Consider the following 12,078-nt stretch of genomic DNA (forward strand, 5'->3'; position numbering starts at 1 on the left):
TCAGGGGGAGCACTCCTCACACTCCTTTCCTGCTCCAGCGTGGGCTCCTCTCTCCATGGGGCCACAGGTCCTGCCCCGAGCCTGATCCAGCGTGGGCTCTCCATGGGGTCACAGCCTCCTCTGGGCATCCACCTGCTCTGGCGTGGGGTCCTCCCTGGGCTGCAGGTGGGTGTCTGCTCCATCGCTAACCTCCTTGGGCTGCAGGGGCACAGCCTGCCTCACCATGGTCTTCCCCACAGGCTGCAGGGGAATCTCTGCTCCGGCGCCTGGAGCATCTCCTCCCCCTCCTTCTTGGTGTCTGCAGGGCTGTTCCTCTCACATATGCTCACTCCTCCCTCTGTCTGCAATTGCACGGGGGGTTTCTTTGCTCCCCCTCCTTAACTGTGTTATGCCAGAGGTGCTACCACCATCGCTGATGGGCTCGGCCTTGGCCAGCAGCGGGTCCAGCTTGGAGCTGGCTGCCCTTGGCTCTGTTGGACACAGGGGAAGCTTCTGGCATCTTCTCACAGAAGCCAGCCCTGTAGCCTCCCTGGCTACTGAAACCTTGCCATGCAAGCCCAATACAATGCTTTACCTTGCAGTTAATATAGGCGAAGGAGATGCTCTCGTGCAATTCGGATGGCTCAATTGACATATGGTTGCTTGTTACACTAATGTATCTTAATTGTGCTTTCTGAGTACTAATTGTGACTCTAGCAAAAATAACCGAGCGCTTTGACTCACTAGCTCCAGTGATTCATGCTGGGGCTATTTAAGAGGTTACTGTTCTCCTTTTATCTACCTTGACCCTCTGCTCGAGGTTACCACTTCCAAAACAGGCAGCTAAACACAGTCGTCCACCCTTCAGCTGCCAGAGTTCACCCTGTGGCAAATTAACGTAATCTGGAACGGATAGCGATTTAAGAAGATATGCTGCTTCTCTGGCTGCGGGGAGCCCAGCCTGTTAAATTGCCCTGCTACAAATTGCCAGAATTTGATAGTCAGATCTCACCTCTTGACTTGCCCTAATGAGTAGGTGCTGTGACAGGTAGGCTCTTGCAGCTCTCGCAGCTCCAGCACAAACCGCTGTAATTGTCAGCTTAAGCTCCTATTCTAGCGGTAATTTGGGCAGCCGGGGTGTGTGGGCGCTTATCCGGTTCTGCATCCCCTCCTGTGCAGGCAGCAGCTTCTGGCGGGGAAGGAAGTGAACAGCCAGAGGCAGCAACGTTGCAAATTGCTGTGGCTGTATCCATCAGAGCTTGCCTGTCAAATCCCTTAGGACGTCCGACTGGGCAGTGATTTTTTCCGCGCCTCTGTGCCAGGCAGGAGATAACTGGCTATTGTTTTAGTGCCAGATCGTTGACAGCAGAGATTCGGTTTAAACTTCCTTTTATTCCCAGAGATTTGGAGACTAGTTCTGGAGAAGCGGGCGGATTTTCTTTGTTTTCCAGCTTTGGCTGCGACTCTTCCATGGTGCAGGAGCCATGTTTGCCATTAAAACCTGTTTGTTGCTGAGTGTTTACCCCTAAATGCCTTCAGTATAGAGAATGTCTTTCTACACTGCAGAATTTGAGGAAAATTACCCCAAAGCTGGCTGGCCTCTGTTGGTATCCTGTTACTTTTGCCTTGCTTACTGTCTACTGCAAGATCCAACTTTTAGCTGCTAAAGTGTGTGTTATTTGGAAGGCACATAAGTGAAAGTCATTTCATCAGATCCTAATCTTGTTATGGGTAGCTGTGCATCTTTTTGCCTCCTGCAGCTTTGGAAGGTGGTTACCGATCCAGTTCTCTCTGCTGTTCAGTATTTCTGCAGCGTCTTCTCCTACCCGTAAAACATTCAGGTTTGTGACTGGATGTAGAAGACTGGGGAGGGTAGATATGAGGAAGCCGTACCCACATATTTCTGTGCATGTGCAACGTCTGATGTTATGTGACTTTAGGTTTTCTAAGGAACCAAATACATCTTTGTCATAGGTTTACAAGGTGTTAGTGTTTGCTCATAACAGAAATTTGAGCTACACCAAATTTAGCAATATTTGTAAATGCTATTGATCCATATTTCACCCTACATTGGTTGGAAAGGATGACGGCCCTAGCGGTCATGACATTGTCGAAGTGAAATAATGAATTTCAGTGCCTTTTTTTGTACGTTTTCAGCAAATTACTGCTGAACACCTGCCAAAGGGAATACTTTTCTCATTTTTGCTGCTTCACTGCTGTGCGCGTGTAATTTGGCAAACGTAACAAGTTCTCCGGTGACCTGCACTAAAATGCTAATGCCAGGATAGGATCTGAGTGGTCAGCTGGGATCGCTGACTGGAGGTGGAATTTTATTCATGGCTCGGTCACCTGTATGAATATGAACCTGGCCTGATGATTGTTTGGTTCTAGTTCAGATGGTGCCGGTGATCCAAAGGTAATGCCACAAAGAGACAATGAGGCATGTACTAAACAAGCTTTCTGTGTTAATTTCCTCCCTGACACAAAGTATTTCGCTGCCCTGTGTATTACAGAAGTATTGCCTTAGTTGCTCTTCTATTCTGGTTTTCCAAGTGTGCTTTGAGCTCCGTAAGGATGCAGGTGATCCTAGACTGATGCTCCCATGCCCTGGAGAGCTAATATGGGACCTGCACTACCTTTTCTCCTTCTTTCAGCAGAGATTGCTTTCCAGCCCAAATTAAAATGGGCTGGTAAAATAGTGCGATGTGGTTTATAGTTCCCTCAGCTGTGCTGTGCTTGCCTCATTGATATTGTAAACTGAGACCCATTGCCTTTCAACAGCGCTAAATTAATTTGGAAGAAAAGTCATTTTCTAGTAACGTGGTGGGTGCAGTAGGCATGCAAAAAAAAAAAAAGAGGCAGATTTAATTTTCATACTTTTATGGAAGGGTGTCAAGAAGTGGTTTTCCTGTGCCTGTTCTGCGAATGCCGTACTAAGCAGAGCAGAGGCTGTTTGCTTTTGAGATACATCTTTCCGCAATGTGTTGCAGCTAATGTGCTCTGGGACTCTGTGCCTCCTCGTGGCCCATCAGTTTGTCAAGTCAAATACTCAAAAGCTGGGAACTGGCAGAGCTTGGGGTTGTTTGTGCAGCCTTAATTCGGTCACCCCCTGCCTGGGCCTTGGATTACACGATTACCTATTTTTTTTCTGCAAGACCTTTGCCTGGTTGTCCTCTGGAGATAGACTGTGCGCTGCCCTCAAAATTCAAATATTAGTGGGAAGGGCCTTTGTTCTTTCAATATAAATAAGAGTCACCTTTTCTTTAACAGCTCTGAGGTGAGATGTGGGTTAAGACAGCTCAATTCAGATGTTTCCATGTGAACTTGGTGTCTGATCTCCCCTTACAGCCAGCGGAGGTGTAGCGAGTGGGGCCCAGAGAAGGATCCAGCTATGCTGAAGCAGGCACCCGCGCTGGGTCTGCGTCGCTCTCAGGGCTCTGTTGGCCGGGCACCGCTGACTGCCATGGGAGATGAGAGCCCCAGCTCAATATAGGCGTTGGCATCCATGAGCTGGATCCCGCACGAAATGCCTTGGCTCCACTGCAGGCTGGGGCAGGAGGTGTTTTCTTCTTCATCTCTGACTTCTGACTCCCAGAGCTCCTGCTAGTTTTTGATGCAGCGTCACTTTTTGCAAGATACTCCTGTTTCTTGCAGCGTTGCTTCTTGGTCCCATTCTCCTTTCCAGGTCTTTGTGTTTCCCCACCTCTAGGAAGACAAAAGTAGTCACTCACCTTTGGTTGTACTCTCATTTTTCTGTTGTCTCTGGGGTATTTGTCTTGTCGTAAGCCAGCTTGTGCCGTTCACAGGGGTTGTAGCTGTGTGAGGAAACGTTTGGTGGCTTCACTCCATAGCAGGAACTTGCTTGTAGGGACTAACACATCTTCACCGGAGGTGCGAGGGATGTCTGTGCCGCGGGGGAACGCATGCAGTTTTAAGCCGCTGTGACAGCTAAAGGCTGAAATACTTTTCAAAGCAATGAGCTCAATCACCATTAAAAACTGAGTTGCTGTTGGCACCTTAGTGGGAGCTGCGACGGATGGCAAATGGAGCTGGGGAAATGGCACCAACGGTTCTTGTAGGCTACTGCAGCAAGGCTCTTCCTGAGCGTGTGGTTTTACAAGCGCAGAGAAAACAAGCACGTATATGTTTTTGTAGCACTTTTTCTTTTGACAGAGATCATATTGCAGCTTTATAGGTGAGGGAGTTGCTTTGGCAAGAGAACAAGATTAGCTAAACCATAGCTTTACACTGGCAGTTTTGGCTGATGACTGCTTTTTATTAGCTCTGTTTATAATTTTATTGATACAATTCCTTTGTTTCCTCAAAGCGGCAATCAAGCTGTTTTCCTTCCTCGAGCTAAATGTTTATATCGCAGTGTCAGATGGGGGCGAGATGAATCCTGTTTAATAGGAAGATGCAGAAACTACGAAGCAAGTTCTTTACTGGACACTGTCTTCGTGCAACAGTAACTTTTAGGGCATTTAGTTGTCAGAACTATAAGCAGTACCGCAGCAGCAAAAGCAGTGATTTTCCTCAATATCAGCTAGGAAGTGGTTGTTGCTAAGAATATGCAACTTCCCCTAGGTCACAGTGAGTCGATATCTGAAATGAAGTTTTTTTTAATACAAGTCTCACCTAGTGCTGTCTCTCTCATCAACTGTAGCAAGAAAACTTTGAACTTCAGTTTAGATTTAATAGAAGAGGCTGTTGTTTCATTTCTTTCATAATTTTAGATATAAGGATTTTCTTCTGCCAAATCCCTTCTTAGGCTGCATCTATAACTATATATTGACTATTCCATGGTAAACTGTTGATATAATTATGACCCAATTGTTGATCATATTGATTTGGCAACAGACATTTAAATTGTTGCTCTCTCAAGTTTCCCTGAACTAAATTGCCCGGCAAAGGTGTGAGAAATCAAGGGCAAATCTTGGGCATCTCCTCACGCAAGTTTTATAACAGTCTTTGTTTCACTTGTACGTACCAGGCTGACGAGCTGCTTGTGATTCAGTGTCACTGTGGTGACATGGTTTGTTGTTCACGGGGCGTTATCTGCTTCTGTACGCTTGGATGAAAAGAGAAAGGGATGTAGAGTAAAACCTGTCCTGTGGGAATAGCTGATATCGATTGCCTGATAGAGGTGGAATTCAACTAAAGGTCAGATAAAATTGTACTGGAATCCACATAAGGAACAGCTGAAATGGGACTAAGAGCTATGTCTTTTTAGACATTATATTGCTTGGTGAAAAGATACCAGGAAGGTAAAATTGACCAAAAAGAAATATTAACCAAAGTCAGCCTACAGCCTCCTGCTTTTCTCCCCTTGAAACACTGTGTGGGTTAAGGCTGCCGCACTGCACAGAACCAATGCTTAAGGCAAAGAGTGGGACCTGTATTTAGTGTTTATCCTGGATTACTGGGCAGAAATTCCCAAACTGTTACGACGAAATTAATTCAATTATTTCTAAAACTTGATAGCTTAAAATGTCTCCAATTTTCTCTCATTGTGCTGAGCATATTTTTTGCCAAGCTTTTCTGCATCATAAACCGACAAAATGGTTTTCAAAACAGTACTGTTTGGGGTTGATAACCCTTCGGTGTGGGCTTTTTCCCCCACTTCGGAAGTGATTTTGGTGGTTTTGGTAACCTGGGAGGGCATGTAATTACTTGTAAACTATTTTCTTAAATAGGAGAGGAGCTGCTGTTTGGCACAGGAAATCTTGCGCTCTTTGTAGCGAGCCTGGAGCTTCATAGCGCCTTCAAGCTTCTGGTCATCTGAACCATATCTTCCTTTTTGCAGTTTTATCAAGACTTTCAGGATGACATTCATGGCTTCTTTTCTTTAGTTGTCATTGGCAAATGCCACTAGTGGTCATCAAAGGAGATGAAAAGTCTGTACAAGCGTCCTGGGAACAAGGACGGGAGTGTTAGAACGGCTGGTTGAGCGCACGGGCAACCGACCTATCATTTCATCCACGTGTGGCTCGTTGATCTGCTTGTCATGGCTGCTGAAAACCCAAGCTGGAATGACCAGCATGGTGTGTTGGACTAGAGGCATCTTCCACATATAAGACGTATGGTTGGTTTTTTTTACTGGCATTCATATATTAGTCTGAAATCTAAAGTGTCTGGCTCGTGCTGAAGGGAAGTGTGCACGCTCCTCATCTAATCGACTGAGCATGGGCTTAGGAAGTGAACATTTTACAAGCACTTTATGTATTTTTTTCTTTCAGACATCTTGGAAGAAGTTGTGTTTTGCTGATGTGTTGGACCTCAATCATCTTTATTAGGATAACAGTCTTTGTTTTCTTTAGCTGCTAAAAAACCAAGCCACCTCCCTCTTTTTGTAGAATGAGCATAGAGAGGTTCTTGTTTCCGTACGTAACGTTTTCATGCCACAGCAGATGGACTCTTTTTCTCTGGCTACTTGAAATGGGCTAATATTTCAATGAAACCTCTAGGTTGAGGTGGTCTTTGAAGCATTTGGTAAGGATGTGCAACTTTACCTGGATTTCCAAAAATGAGGTCCCTCACCAAAACCTGTTTAAAGATTGTGGGAGTAAGAGTGAAGGCCTTGAGTGCATAAGTAATTGAAAGGTATTGGGAAAGGGAATAAATGATCAATTTACACAACAGAGTAAGGTGGTTAGTGGTGTCCCAGAGGAATCCGTGCTGGGATAGGTGGTCTTGACCATGCTGGGTGGCTGGTGAAGAGGCAGCTGAAAACTAGGATAGATACAGAGCGATGAAAGGAAGATATTTATTTTTTTCCCTTATTTTCCTGCAGAACAATGAACTCCAAGTTGGCTAGTGCCACTCAGGAGCAAGATTTTAAAGTTATAGTAGAGAACCATGAGAAACACAGGCTTGATGCTTGGTATTAGTTAACAGACCAACTCAGTGTGAGGAATTATAATGAAGGGAATAGAGAGCAAACTGGGAAATATTGTTATGCTACCACGTAATTCAGCAGCGCCATCACAGCTTGAATCTATATTCAATTCTTTTTAAAAATAAGGAAAGGGAGAGGGAAAATGATACTGTGGAACTGGGGAAAAATATTTGAGAGTGATATAATATGAAATCCTGGGTGGCACTGAGAAGACAGAAAAAGGATAAACGTTGATTATCTCCTGCAGCACCAGAACTAGGGCCAGATGAAATGGGAATTCATTTATGAATGGGAGCTAAATACAAAGGGGGCCCTTCTTAGTGCAGTATGTAGTTAGGCTGAGGGGCGACCAAACACGTTCATCCAGAAAATATCCACTGAGAGCTGCTAAGCGCTGAAGACACCTACTGCAACTAAAGACCTCACCTCTGGATCAGGGAGTCCCTGAAGAGGAAATAATTTGCAACTGTGAGAGTATTCAAGGAAAACACAACCGCAGCTTGCCCTGCTCCTACTGCTCTAGTCTAAGCATCTGCAGCTGCTGTGAGTGGGTGGGCTACTGGGCTGAACAGACCTTTGGACTTCCCCAAGGCACTGGCGGTGTGGTTTTGGAGGGTGCAGGTCCCTTGTTCCACCACCAGACCAGGTCACTTTGTTAGTGGCATCCCAGTTGCCATGTGAAGGCGGTTCAGACACTCGCTCTCCCTAAGCCTCGGTGCGAGGGAGAGGCAGCTCGTGTCGCTGCTTCTGTTCTTGGAGAACTGTGAAGGCTTTGGTCTCTGAGACTATATTTTGGCTGTGCTCGCTGGGACAGGTTTGAGAAGAGCAGAGGGCTAACGTAAGGGAGGAGGAGATAAGCACTCTCCTGCCCATATTAGCCTTGTTTCAGCCTTTTTCCCCTAAACCTTTACTTTTGACAGAGATAGGTAGAAAAGAGGTTGCAGCTTGGCCCCTGTTAGAGCCGCGCACATGGGTTTTTCTTGTTTGAAATATTTCACTCTAGCATATGCTTATTCATCCTGGTGTTTTCAGTTACAGCTTGCTAATAATTTGTTGCTGAAAAAACATTGTCTGTATTGGTCTTGCCTTGAGCCTGATGGATGGGAGCTTAGAAAATAAGCCTGCAGTGTTAAAAGGTCCTGTTGGGGTTTTCTGTTAAGTGTCCTTTTTTTGCCCCCTGAGCTAGGACAAACCTTTCAGGGCCTGCTCAGATGTCCTCTGAGAACAGGCAGTGATTATGGCTTTGGAAATAATTGTGCATTTATCAGCCCAGCATGGTAAGAGCAGAGCGGCTCTCGTGCACGGCTCTGTCCTGGCTGTCGTGAATGGCAGGGTCCCTCCAGCAAAGCTACAGCCTCCGTGCCTGAAGGTCCTCTACGTGATGTTGCTCTATGAAAGCCGTGAATGATATAAAAATAAACCAAACAAACCTCCCACCCCCTTCCCTCTATAGCCGACATCATTACCTCCTTGTCGTTACAGCCAGGCGTTTAATTAGTCCATGCAAATAGCCCTACTTTGATTAGGCCTGAAGTGTGTTAACATAACTGTGCCGCTTCTGCTCGTGCTGTGCTGCTTGTTCGGAGGATTTTCAGATGTCAGATCCATTCATTGCAGTTACAACTTGGTAAACAAATTAAGAAAGCGAGAAAACTGGTAAGTTCTAGGGGTTTTATGCTTCAGAATGGGTATTATTTTGAACACGGATCCTATCCTGGATTTCTAACACAAGTGACACAGCAGGAGGGAGCATAATTACGTGTGACTTACCTGTTAGTGGCATTTCACCATAAAAAAAAAAGGATTTGTTCTTGCTCATCTTTTAACAGGTATAAATAATAGGACTTTATCAAAACGGGAAAAATATGTTTTAGTCAATAAATGACTGTATTTTAAGTAACTAAGTTTTTCAGTATTTGAAAACTGAACCTTGGGAGACTGATGCTGCTAAGAAACCAAAGCAGTCTGTGTTACCCCTGGTAAGGGTGATAAAGAAAACACTGAAATGTTGCAATAAAAAAGTAGTATAAAGCCAAATAACTGGCATCTGAGCTGCTCTGGGCAATCATCAAATGTGCAACTTTTAAAACATGTCGGATGAGTAAGATGCCACCTGGTTTTGTTTACTAGCAGGAAATTGTAGATATTGAATTAATTATTGCTAGCTGTGTTTTCAGAGGTTGGCATTGTGATAAAGCAGAGCTACTGGAGATCAAGAAGGGGGAGGTCATTTACATAATAGGTGAGGATGTGATACGTAAGATATTGTGTATTATATCAGTGGTTTTCTCCTCAGAAACCCACAGTGTCACTTTTTGTCTTAATTCCATATGTATAGATGTTATTGTCTGTCTTGATCACCTGTACTTGTGTTACACCTGGGACCGTGCTCCTTGCAGTCAAGGGCGCAAGAAGGGGTTTTTTCAAGGTGTTGGGCTTGTTTGAGATGCTGTTTATTCACTGTCTTGGTTTTTCACAAAGTTAAGGCCAGGAGCCTTCTGTGACTCCTTTGGTCACTGATTAAAATTCTTGATATTCCTGGCCAGCCCTCCAACGCTTCCCTCTTCCCACAAGACTCTAAGCACCTCTTCCAAGGCAGGTTTGCAATTCGTGGGTTTTTTTTTTTCCCTCTTGGGGATAGGCTAAGGGTAGATGAGCAGCGGTGCCTTCCCCTTCCCAGCTAAGCTGCGTCTGCTCGTTGCGATGTGTATGAGTGGGGAGCACCATGTTTTGTGGAGATGGCTCCTGTTGGTTAATCCGTTAGCAACAACGGTGATCAAGTAATATGAGCATCTTCATCATTTATTCCATCTGTGCCTCCAAGAAGGTTTTCTTAGGCTTTTGAAGTCATGCTGGAATGTCCCACAGGCAAGTTTTTGGGGACTGTTGGGTTGGATGAGTTGTGCTGGATCCTTCCCTTCTCTCCATATAGGTGGATACACCTAAACACTTCTTGCTCTTGATGGTTGGTTCTCTTTGATGCTGCCTTTGAACTGTTTCTGCTGCTTCTTATGCCTTATTCTGCTCTTTTGCCTCTCCATTCACCTCCTCTTTTTGTACTCCCCCGCTCTGAAGCGTGTAAAACAGATAAACGGTTTCAAGGCGTGTGATTAACGTGCTGTATACGTGCTGCGTTAACCCACCTGCTTTATTCTTATCGTTTATCTTTTCAGAGTTTGTTGGGGTGAAGCAAGTCTTTCTGTGCTGTCTGGCCTCCTGCCACTCTTATCCCAACCAGGGAGTTTGGAAGCTGTATGGATTGTAAATAATCGAGTCTTTGATGTTCAGGACTCTTAGCTGATGAGACTTTTGTCTGTAGACCAAAGTTTAATGGAGAGCGAGTAGAGGCTTTAAGTGAGTTGTTTTATGCCAGAACAGTGCTGTCTGTTTTTCCTCTAAGTAAGCAAGTACCTGAGACCCTATGTCAAACTGCTGTGTCTGGGGGAGAGGTAGGTGCTGTTTCGATCTGAAAAAAAGAGCATACTCTCTAATGATTAATAATATCTCCTTTACTTCTTCGTATTTCAGACAGTTCTGTAATCAGGCTGAAAAGAACTGGCTTTACAATAGCTCTGTCTGTCCAATCTTAAGGTTCCTCTGTATCTCATTTTCTTCATTTATATGGCTCAGCATCTATTTTATTTGCATAATTCACTGCTGCTGTCAGTCCTTTGTTAAAATTGCCCCACTGTCATCTTGTGCTATACACTTGTCTTGATTTCTGATTAGTCTTTTGATAATGTGTAATACTGCTGTATTACAAATAACAAATAAGGCCGTTCCAGGGAGGGAGAAGAAATGCTGCAAAATGTTTGTTGCTGCTTGAGAAGATAAAAATCCATCTCCACTCTCAGGTTCCAGAAGAAACGCACATCATAAACGTTAATGCCAGAATGGACCTGGAAATCAGGTGAACTTGTACATACGAGACCATCACGGGTAGAGTTTCCAGCTTGGCTTCATCTAATTTCTCAGGGCTTTCTCTGTTTTGCTTCTCTTGGTCTTCAGTTAGTAATAGTTTTGCTTGTCTTGGTCATTATCGAGGTTGTCTTAACCTCTTGTGTCCGAGTATCCTGAAATCCCTCTCTTCAGAGCTCTAGATATCTGCTTTTCAGGCTGTCTGCCTAGTTGGATAGGGGCTGTACCCTCTTCCTATCTGCCTCGGCTGGCGTGCCATTCCTGTGGGATATGTGGCTAGACATCTGCTGTTTTTAAAGATGAAGTGAGGGCAAATCCGTCATGTCCATTATCACGATAAGTCACTGTATCCTGGTAGTGAGCTTGCAGCGGGGTTTGTTGTTTTTTTTTGAGAAATGAGGTGTAATATGCATACGCTTCTGCAAAAGATGGTACAGTGGGATATTTTGACATTAAAAAGGAGACTAGAACAACGTGTCACCCATTACACTGGTTTTCAAAACAGGCATAGCAGAAAATTATTGTCATTGACCTCAATGGTTTCTAATAGGATTCTGTTGGTTTTGCCTCCGGGCCTTGTGTTTAATACTTGGTGTTAAAATAGTAATTTCTAAGGGTTGGCAGGAGCTATCAATAGTGGAGATGGGCAAATAAGGGATAAATCTGTATTCCATAGTAAGTTGTATACGAGCAAGCTGTGTACTTTATTATGGGAAAATGTAAAGCTGTTTTTCTAGGAACGGTGCAGGATTCTATTCTGAGAAGCAGCGAAATATCTAGAAAATATTTAGGAGTTAAGTCACATTATCACGAGCTTTCTGTATGATTCAGCAGCCAAATTACCCTTGACTGTATAAATAGTGGAAAATTGGATAGGAATAGGCAAATCATATTCCATCTGGATATAGTACTGGTGTGTCTGCAAAGTTCTGTGGCTGTTTTTGGTCTCAAAGGCAACAAGAAGAATGCTTAAAAACTGGAGACGGTGCTAAGAAAAGGTATGAAAATGATGGAAGCATTAGAATATATGCACTTAATGAACAACATACAAAACTGCATGAATCTAGTCTGACAGCCCGATACCTGCTAGAATGGCAACATGGTGGACCACAACTAATTTAGGAGATTTCTGGAGTGCATTATGATGATGTTTTGAAATAGTTGGCTCATCCAGTGCCTAGGAGAGGTGCTTTCCTGGATCTGCTGCTCTGAGAGCTGGTTGAGGGAGGGATGTGGTCTTGGCTGCAGTAACTGAGATATTAGAGCTTAAGGTCCCGAGGGATGCG

The 12,078-nt window shown here is 44.4% G+C and overlaps 1 protein-coding gene across 1 annotated transcript in view; it reads left to right on the forward strand.

The window, feature by feature from the left end:
• ELP3 (elongator acetyltransferase complex subunit 3) overlaps nt 1-12,078 on the forward strand; it is a 98,781-nt gene that overhangs the window by 16,901 nt on the left and 69,802 nt on the right. The gene's annotated exons all lie outside the window — the stretch shown is intronic.

This window comes from Phalacrocorax carbo, chromosome 3, assembly GCF_963921805.1.
Source record: "Phalacrocorax carbo chromosome 3, bPhaCar2.1, whole genome shotgun sequence".
Lineage (NCBI taxonomy): Eukaryota > Metazoa > Chordata > Aves > Suliformes > Phalacrocoracidae > Phalacrocorax > Phalacrocorax carbo.